Source organism: Arvicola amphibius, unplaced genomic scaffold, assembly GCF_903992535.2.
Source record: "Arvicola amphibius unplaced genomic scaffold, mArvAmp1.2, whole genome shotgun sequence".
NCBI lineage: Eukaryota > Metazoa > Chordata > Mammalia > Rodentia > Cricetidae > Arvicola > Arvicola amphibius.
The window spans coordinates 265,818-276,420 of NW_024582318.1; the positions used below are offsets into that span (position 1 = coordinate 265,818).

General features: G+C 49.8%; 1 non-coding gene across 1 annotated transcript; it reads right to left on the bottom strand.

The window, feature by feature from the left end:
• Window positions 1-10,032: 10,032 nt before the first annotated feature.
• Window positions 10,033-10,185, bottom strand: LOC119805844. The gene has a single exon (XR_005284008.1). It is a non-coding gene; the product is annotated as a 5.8S ribosomal RNA (ribosomal RNA).
• Between the last annotated feature and the right edge of the window lie 418 nt (window positions 10,186-10,603).

The window sequence follows — 10,603 nt, forward strand, 5'->3', positions numbered from 1 at the left end:
ATAAGCTAGCAGTGCCAGGACAGTGTCTCAGGGTAACTTTTCTTGGAGCCCAGCATGTGGTTTGTCAGCCCACATTGGCAGTTGTAGTTTTGTTAATGCAAGCAACTTACTTTCCAAAAAAATAAAGAGATAACCAGTTCTGAGTCCCACGTGCCACTTACCTTCCATTCTGGCATCTGTACAGCTATATCCTCATTCTCTGTGGGGACTGGTTATGAGATTTGTCTCTGTGGGGGTAGAGATAATATCTGGTGTGGAATCTTAGCTTTTGTCTGGTCCCTAGTGCAAAGTGCTGGGCTCAAGCCCCAAGAGGACTAATTGTCTTACCTTTTCCTTCCCAATGTGAGAGCAGCTGGTCTTGGACATGCTTGTCTGTGACCCAAACTACCTGGCAGAACCTCAGGGTTACCAGTTTAGAGGTTCCAAAGAGAGGATTCAAGAGAGTTGGTGTCCATAGGAGGGCACCATGCATGTGTGAAGGACATACTCTGGGACTGTCCAGTTCCCTGACTGCCTTGCCAGAGGAGGGATCCTATGAGGACACAGCATGCTCAGATATATGTAGTAACTTCTGTGGGAAGGAAGGTCAGCAAAATCCCTGGTTAAAGCACTATACACTGATAGGGATTACCTTTAATCCCAACACTTGGTCTATGAGACCAGTCTGGTCTACACGCCAAGTTCTAGGACAGCCAGATCTATGTAGAGAAGAATCTGTATGTCTGGATGTTTGTCGGTTCCCCCACAGCAACCAAACAAGGGCTTCATACCAAGGACTCAGAGCCATGAAGATTCCTGGTGACAGTGAACAGGCAGGAGGAAGTAGTTAAAGAGCCTGAGCCTCCTACTCAAATCTCCCAAGTCCTATTGAAGTTAGGTTCCTTCTGCTGTGTCTGGTTTCCTCTGATCGAGAGGAGTTTCTCCACCTAGATGCCTTGCCTTTTGGACACGGGTTGTGATGATAGTAGTCGATTTTCTTGTTTGCTCTGGGTAGTACTGGGAATAGGCTGGTTCCCAGTCTGACACTCCTGCTTACTAACATTGGCCTGTGGCTGGCCATTTTCCTGGGTTGGCAATGGAGGCTCATCTGGTTGTGTCTATCATACTCTCAGTGATTAAAGTACCTACTGTAGCAATTTGCCAAAAAGGCAATGTATGGTCTGTGGAGATGTGGCATTTTCCTGATACCTAGGACTGCCTTGATTGACTTCCACATATAACTTTGTCCAAGTGTCCCCAGTGACTGGGGTTCTGAGCATTTGGTCTATCACCACTGTGATACAAACCTTGCTCTGAGCCTGGAGAGAGAGCACATTGGGGCAAGGCATTTTCAGCTTGATGTGTGGAGTTGGGGGTTCATAATGGGGGAAGTACTATGCATACACCCATGTGCATCTACTGTCAGGGTTACAGGTATAATTTTATGACATCTCTTATTAATTGTTGTTACGTGCATGTGTATATGCATGCAGTTATATATTGCTAACTGTAAACCAGTCTTTCTGTATAGCTAGCAAGTATGTTTTCAGGACTGGCTATTTGATAATGGATATACAACTTGTATGCTCTTCCTTGGGCTCAGAAAGTTCTATAAAAAGATGAAGGACGTTCCTAAGACTCAGGCATTAAACCATGGCTGGGAAAACTGAAACTGACAAGTTTAATAAGGCCCTTCCCCTCCAAAGGTTATATAGGTGCTGAGCAGGACAGCTGAAATGGTGAGTCATGCAGAGATACTGAGGCTTCTGGTTTTCATGAATCACCAATTTTAATATGAGCCTTGGTGATGTTGTTGCATTTGAGTCATTCATGTTATTGTAAGTAATCCCTTACCTGTACTCCCGTTAATTAACTTCAATAAACTCATTAATTTGAGGGACTAGGAATTGCACTGTCTTCCCTGGGAGGCAGTCAGGTAATGAAAGGGGGAACTGGTAAATAATACTAATGGTCAATTTCTAGATTCCTTTTGATTTTCTATCCAGATACATTGCAGGAGGGCCGTTATACCATCAACATAAATACAAAAGCATAGTGGGCTTTTTCTTCCACCTGCAGGCTCCCTCTCCTAGCTGTTTGGTTCAGGCCAGATAGATATGTTCAAGGTTAGTCCTGAAGATGTTTACCTGAAGCTGCAGGTGGTCATAACTCTTGTGAGTCAGCTATGGCTGTGTCATGTCCAAAAGACAACATTGCACAGCAGTCCCCTCACCCTCAGTCACAATATTCAGGACCTATTCCTATAATACTCTCTAAGCATATTCCTATAATACTCTCTAAGTCTATGGAAAGTCAACTATGGCTGTGTCATGTCCAAAAGATAACACTGCACAGCAGTCCCCCATCCTCAGTCACAATATTCAGGACCTATTCCTATGATACTCTCTAAGTCTATAGCGAGTGGCTTTTCTTCATGCCCCATATAGAACTTCAGTGTTCATGGTCACTTCAGTATTTTGAGGTTTCAAGGCTATGCCTACTACAGAAAGAAGAAACTCTGGCCAAGATTGAGAGCTGAAGAGATCTAGTTGTAGAAATAGAAATATCTACAATTCAGTTACTAGTAGCATAATCTTAAAGGGTTATGGCCCTTCCAGCCATGGTTTTCTGATCAGGTACTGTGTACTGTACTATTTTTTGTAGTGCAGTTCAAAAAGAAACTAATTCTACATTAACTCTATGTCACTGTTATACCAGTGATTTTTTTATATTTTCTTGCCTTTAAATGAAAAGTTTTAATTTCATGAGATCTTATTTGTTAATTTTTGTCTCATTTCCTATTAGCTGAGGGTCCTATTCAAAAACCCTTACTTGTGCTTAGAAGTGGGAATATTTTCTCTACCATGTCCTTTGGCATTTTCAGGGTATCAGGTCTCATTCTGACATCCATGACCCATTTGGTGCAGAGTCTGTGTGGTAGAAGATAAGGCACAGTTTCATTTTCTGTATACTGAAAACAGGTTTTCACAACCATCATATCTGAGATAGTATCTTCAAATGCAAACATATATATATATACACAAATATATATGCAACATTACACTAGGTACTCATGAGAGCATTCTGCTTATCAAATGTAAAAGGCAGTCAAGTTCTGACCACTCAGAGGAAGGCATGGCAACCACTTGCATTAGAATAAATTTACTTCCTAATGTGAACAAAGGGTCCCACTTACAAACCACATTACCCGAGAAACAGCAGCACCACAACCACATGAAGATTCTTTGGGAAGCTGGGTGGAGCTGGTGGCAAATGCTTGTAATCCTTGCAAGGAAGAGTCAGAGGGAAGGCCTATTAGGTGTTCAAGGAAAACTTCTGTTATAGAGCAAAGCAGAGAGCAACACGTGCTATGAGACATTCTTAAAATGCCAATGGGCTCAGTAACTTTCACTTTCCTATGCTGAGCTAGAAAAGCTAGAAAAGCTAGAAAGCTTGGTAGCTTGTAGAAAGTGCTGGAACCAACACCATTGCTTGTTCTCTTGGTCAAGTGCATTGACAAAACCAAAACCAAAGCTCTCTCTCCAAAGCTCCTCTGCCTCTGTTCTGCTCTATTCATCTGAGACTGGAGCCCTGGATGGGGCCTCACAGTCCTGCATCTGTTTTGTCAGCCTCTGCAGGGCTGGGACTCAAGGCAGGAACTGCATCCAGTCACCTCTGGATCTTCACAGAGGACACCTCACCCTCATGAGAACATGGGCTGTGAGGAGTCACCAGACTCTGAGGAGATGGTGGTCTGCCAGCTGTGAGACCCACCTGTCAGAGGCCCTGAGTCAGGTCTCCATGGCCTGGGGGCTGCTCTCACCATGCTGAATTTCACAGACCTCCTCCTCCGCTGCCTCAGCAGTTCCTCGGCAGCTCTTCTAACATCTCCAGTGTGCACATGCTCAGTGTTCCAGACCGAGTGCACATGTTGTGAGGGGCAGGGTGGTGGAACATTCCCTCCCTAGCTTCTCACTGGGCCAGAGTACCTCTGGGTGGGCTGAAACCACATGTTATTTGTAGTGGATGTGTTTTGTGTGGCTCTATGTGGAGGCTGGCACTTTCTGGTGGGATGTAGTGTGGTGGGAAGGATCTGGAGCATCTCAAGGGGGACAAACCTTAAGGAGTATCTGTACACTGGGGGTCTGCACATTGCAGGCCTCTGGCTCCACACAGGAAAAGTGAGACACTCCGGCCTCCCTGACCTCTGCACACCTACCGTCCCATAGTTCTTGCTCTGCTTCTCTTCACCTCCTCTCACCTCATCTCATTTCTCCCAGCCTCACAACACCTGGACCACAAAACCTCTTTGGCCATGTCTGGGAGGCTACCATATAGCTCTGCTTTCTTGCAAAGAGGAATAAATTAAAATTAAAAGCAGCTAGTCACTTTCTGAAAATCTCACAGCTTCTTGTATATGACAGGGACCCTACCCAAGTCAAGTCTACACATAGGTAGAGTAGGTTTTACTACTACTCTGCAGAACTGGCCAAGACCTATTGTGTCTAGTCCCACTAAGGAAGTGGTGCCTGATGTTGATTTTGTACCAGGTCATCAACTTGGTGTTCCTGTGACTCAGCATGGACAGGGAGCTTGCATCACTCAGCATGCACCCATATCATTCCCTGGCCACAGTGATTTGATAAACATTAGGGATGTAGAATGACATAGTCTCTCTTGCCTGAGAAATAACAAAAACATAAGTTCGAGTGATTTTATGATAATTAAAATAGAAACTGTCATTCAGAAGGAAAAAAAGGAGAAAAAGGTTGTATCCTAATAAACTGATTTTTTTTAAAAAAAAATCTACTATGAGGTTTCTAAGTTCTGCCTTGTCCCTTCCATCGAATCACTTTTAGGACTGAAGGTGCTGTCAAACCAGTTGCCAAGATAATGAAATGATTTGGGATGGGGGATAATGTTTAAAGTAGGAGGCATGTGCCACCTTCATCAAAGTGTCTTATTCAGATCTTAGTCCTTGCAAACTCCCACTCTATATCAGCATGACACTATGAAAGGCACAAATACAAGGTTTTTTTTTTTTTGGTTTTTCGAGACAGGGTTTCTCTGTAGCTTTGGAGCCTGTCCTGGAACTAGCTCTTGTAGACCAGGCTGGTCTCGAACTCACAGAGATCCGTCTGCCTCTGCCTCCCGAGTGCTGGGATTAAAGGCGTGAACCACCACAGCCTGGCTACTTTCGTTTTCGTAGTGTGAGTCCAGCAGCCAGCAAGCAAACCATCTATAAGGTCAGTTGTCGGGCGCCACCTAGCGGTGGCCGTTTTACACTGCGCTCTTGGTCCTTTTGAATGCTTTCATCTTGGTGAGTTCAAAAGCCACCACATAAACACACACACACACACACACACAAAAGCATACCCAGAGAAACATAATTTAAAAAAAAATTAAGGGCCTGAAAAGATGGCTCAGTGGCTCCAAGGAAGCGGTTTCCATTCCCAGCACCCATATTTATTCATTCATTCATTCATTTATTTATTTACTTATTTATTTAATTATTTAATTTATTTATTTTTCAGATGATTTTTTAAAGTTTTATTTGCATTGGTATTTTCCCTGCATGTTTATCTGTGTGTGGAGTCAGAGACAGCTGTTAGCTGCCATATGGGTGCCGGGAACAGAACCCGGGTCCTCTGGAAGAACAGCAGTTAGTTAGCAACTGCTAAGCCATCTCTCCAGCCACCCTGAGGGTATTTATTTCTACTTCGTTTGTATGTTTTTTTTAAATTTATGCCTATTTTGTTTATTTGTTTAATTTATTTTATTTTTGATTTTTGTTAAGCTCTACATTTTTTCTCTGCTCCCTGTCTCTCCCCTCCCCTTCAACCCTTTCCCAAGATCCCCATGCTCCCAATTTACTCAGGAGATCTTGTCTTTTTCTACTACCCATGTAGATTAGATCTATGTGTGTCTCTCTTAGGGTCCACATTGTTGTCTAGGTTCTGTGGGATTGTGATGTTGGGGCTAGTTTTCTTTGTTTTATGTGTAAAAACCACTTATGAGTGAGTACATGTGATAATTGTCTTTCTGGGTTACCTCCCTCAAAATGATGTTTCCTAGCTTCATCCATTTGCCTGTGAGATCCAAGATGGTATCCTTTTCTGTTGTGTAGTACTCTATTGTGTCAGTGTAACACATTTTCCTCATCCATTCTTTGGTCAGAGGGCATTTAGGCTGTTTCCATGTTCTGGCTATGACAAGCAATGCTGAAATGAACATAGCTGAGCACGTGTCTTTGTGGTACAATTGAGCAGTAAAAGTGGTATTGCTGGGTCTTGAGGAAGGTTGTTTCCTAATTTTCTGAGAAATCACCACACTGACACCCAAAGGGGGCTTTACCAGCTTGCATTCCCACCAGCAGTTCAGGAGTGTTCCCTTTTCCCACCACCTCTCCAGCATAAGTTGTCATCAGTGTTTTTGACCTTGGCCATTCTTACAGGTATAAATGGAATCTCAGAGTTGTTTTGATTTACATTTCTCTGATGACTAAGCATGTTGAACATTTCCTTAAGTGTCTTTCAGCCATTTTAGATCCCTCTGTTGAGAGTTCTTTGTTTAGGTCTGTACTCCATTTTGTGAACTGGATTATTTGTTCTTGAGATGACCAATATCTTGAGTCCTTTGTGTAGTTTGGAGATCAGACCTCTGTCGGATGTGGGCTTAGTAAAGATCTTTTCCCATTCTGTAGGCCATCGTCTTGTTGGCCGTGTGTGTGCTTCGCTTTACAGAAGCTTTTCAGTTTCAGGAGGTCCCATTGATTAATTTTGTTTCTCTAGAGTCTGTGCTATTGGGGTTCTATTTAGAAAGCGGTCTCCTGTGCCAATGCGTTCAAATGTGTTTGATATTCTTATTTTTATACTTTTTTTTATAGTGGATGAAGCCAATTTGAACTCTCAAATATTTTCATTGTTATTATCAGTTTATTTGTGTTTTTTTTCAACACAGGGTTTCGTTGTGTACCCTTGTCTGCCCTGGAACTCACTTTGTAGACAAGACTGGCCTCACACTCACAGAGTTGTTTTCTGAGACAGGATTTTTATCATCTTTGTGTCTCTCTGACTGGTTCTCTCTCTCTCTCTCTCTCTCTCTCTCTCTCTCTCTCTCTCTCTCTCTCTCTCTCAATCTATCCATTCATTTATTAATTTATATATTTATTTTTTGTTTTCTGAGACAGGATTTCTCCCTAGCTTTGGAGTCTGTCCTGGATTCAGACCCGATCCCAGCTGTATCTGAAAACTAAACAAAACCAAAACAAAGCAAAAGCCAGGCAGGACTGTACGGTTGACCTTCCATTTCCCCCTCCCCCATGGGCTCCTCAGAGGCAGTGAGGCCTCCTGTAGGGAATCCACGGAGCCTCTGCCCAAGGCTCTCCAGGGGACCCACGCTCTCTCTCTTTCCCCCAGCCCCAGGGCTGCCGGCTACATCTCGGGCATCGGTGGCGGGCACTCTGGCTATCCAGGACGTGACGCACACAGACAGGCAGAGAAGCGGGGAGGAAGGGCGCCCCGACTCTCCCTCAATGCAGGCACGCCGGAAGACGGATGAAAGAATCAGAACTGGAGAGATGGAATTTCTGGAATTTCCAGAAACCACATGGTGGAGCTCTGGTGCCCTCTTCGGGTGACAGGGAGTACAGCAGAGATTTGGCTTCTTGTGCTCCTGAGACCCACCCCCCCCACGCGGCAGCAGCTCCTAAGTGATTGTAAATCCAGTTTCACACCACTGCATGTCAAGTAAAGTGAAATCATCATGAAGAAATTCTTAAGGAATCTGAAGTGCTACCCAACTGGAAAGACCGTCTCGAATCAAAGTACAACAAAATGTTCTGAAATAGGACACCTTCCCTGACCCACCCCCCACAGGGACACACTTGGTGCAGACCAAGAGATACCAACAAAATGTGAAATTATACTAAATGTACGAGAAATTAACAGAATGAGATACTAAAAACTGAGCCGGGTTGTCAAGGTGCACACCTTTTATTCTATGATCGAAGTGACAGAGGCAGGCGGACCTCTGTGAATTCCCGGGCTTTGTAGAGAGGACCCCGTCCCCATATGTTCAAACAACCGGAAAAAAAAAAAAAAAAAAAGGAAGGAGACATTATGAACTATCTCCTTGAAACTTGACCATGGGAGTTTCGGACCCATGGGAGAGTGCACGAGTCTTGTGAACTCCCACGGGGGAGTTCCCTGCCCTGTTGTGGGCCCGTGTGTCACCTCCGGCCGTGAGCGTGGCAGGACACCGTGTAGGGCCAGAGAAGGTGAAGACGCCGCGGCCTAGAGAGCTAGAGAGCGAGCGATCTATGCCGGTCGGCTGCGGGGCGCCACCTAGCGGTGGCCGTTTTGTACTACGCTCCTGGTCCTCGGTCGTTGACAGGGACGGCCGACATGGCTCTGGTGAGGCGGAGAGAGTGACGAGAGTCCCTGCCGGCGGGCGGGTGTGTCCCCGAGAGCTGGTGTCGCGCGCCGAGCGAGACCGAGGCTGCGGTCCCGGCCTCCTGCAGCGAATCCACGGAGCCTCTGCCCAAGGCTCTCCAGGGGAAAGATCTGCCCGGCACGGCACGGCCGGACGCGCGCCGCCGGGTTGAATCCTCCGGGCGGACTGCGCGGACCCCACCCGTTTACCTCTTAACGGTTTCACGCCCTCTTGAACTCTCTCTTCAAAGTTCTTTTCAACTTTCCCTTACGGTACTTGTTGACTATCGGTCTCGTGCCGGTATTTAGCCTTAGATGGAGTTTACCACCCGCTTTGGGCTGCATTCCCAAGCAACCCGACTCCGGGAAGACCCGGGCCCGGCGCGCCGGGGGCCACTACCGGCCTCACACCGTCCACGGGCTGGGCCTCGATCAGAAGGACTTGGGCCCCCCACGAGCAGCGCCGGGGAGTGGGTCTTCCGTACGCCACATTTCCCGCGCCGCGACGCGCGGCGGGGATTCGGCGCTGGGCTCTTCCCTGTTCACTCGCCGTTACTGAGGGAATCCTGGTTAGTTTCTTTTCCTCCGCTGACTAATATGCTTAAATTCAGCGGGTCGCCACGTCTGATCTGAGGTCGCGGTTCCGGAGGGAAGAGTAGAAAGGGTGCGCGCGCGTGCGGAGGCGAGAGAGGGGAACGGGCCCCCTCCGCTCGGGAGGGAGGGGGCGGCGGCAGCGGCGACGACGAGAGGGGGGAACACGTGCCGGCAACCCATTATTAGAGGCGGACGGGCCGCCGCGGTGGGGGACGGGAGGGGGGAGAGGGCGGACGGCAGACGCCCCGCTCCCTCGCCCGCCACCACGACCCACACGCGCGCACGGTCCGCCCGGCCGGGACATCGAGGCCCCGCGACGCGCCCGAACATCACAACACGCCTCGCCTCTCTTCTCCGCGGGACCCCGCCCCGCCAGCCGCTCCTCAAGGAGAGCTCGCATCGGCAGCCGAAGGACACCGCGGCGTCCCGCGGGCCGGCGCCGGAGCGGGCGCCCCCGGAGTGCGGAAGGCAGGGGAGAGGGAGCGGAGAGGGAGGGAGGGAGACGCGGGATCGGAACCGCGACGCTCGCCCCCTCGAGGGGCGCGACCGCGGCACGAGCCCGGCCAGACCTCGCGGGCACGTGCGGCGCGAAGACGCTCCCGGACGGAGCGGCGGGACACGTCACACGGTGGGGGGGGCGGGGAACGGCATCGAGGGAAGAAGCGCCGGCGTACCGCGAGGGCCCCGGGACCAAGGTACTTGCCCAGAGAGGGCGGACGCCCACATCCTTCCCAAACGACACACGCTCCAACCCCCCCTCGACCCGAGGCGGGAACCGCACGCCCCGCCAAGGCCACCCCGCTCGCACCTCTTTCGCTCTCTGTCTCGACGCGCACCGGGCGGCGGCGGCGTCGACGAAGGCGGCGGCCGCGAGCCGCAGCGACCGCCAACCGACGACGACGCCCGCACACGTCTGTACTTGGGGAGACGGAGGGCCCGCGAGGGGCCCTGCGAACAAACTCCCAGCCGCGCGACAACCCCTCTCTCCTCGGGAGCGGGGAGAGGGGGGAGGCGATTGATCGTCAAGCGACGCTCAGACAGGCGTAGCCCCGGGAGGAACCCGGGGCCGCAAGTGCATTCGAAGTGTCGATGATCAATGTGTCCTGCAATTCACATTAATTCTCGCAGCTAGCTGCGTTCTTCATCGACGCACGAGCCGAGTGATCCACCGCTAAGAGTCGTACGAGCTTTTTTTCTCTTTCATTCCTTTCGGACGAGAGCTGACGGCGGCACGGCCCCCTCTCCACCCGCCACCCCCGGAGGAGCGGCGGCGCACGGGAGAGGGGGTTCGCCTCGGGCCGGCCAGCGAGACGAGAAAGACACAACAGAAAAGCGGGCCGGGGGAAGAAACCGACAAGACACGGGGCCCGCGACCGACGACGCACCGGCGGACCGGGCACGCGGAGACACGGGCCCCACGGGCGCCCAAGAGGGGGCTCCCAGACCCCGACCGCGGGGGCGTGCCTCGGGAACGGCCACCCGCCGCGTGAGGAACGGGAGTCCGAGGGAGCCGCCAGGCGTCGACGACTCCCTACGGGCCCCTCCGCCCCCCCCGACCCCGGGGACGGAAAGGCGACCCCCCCGGGGGTCTTTAAACC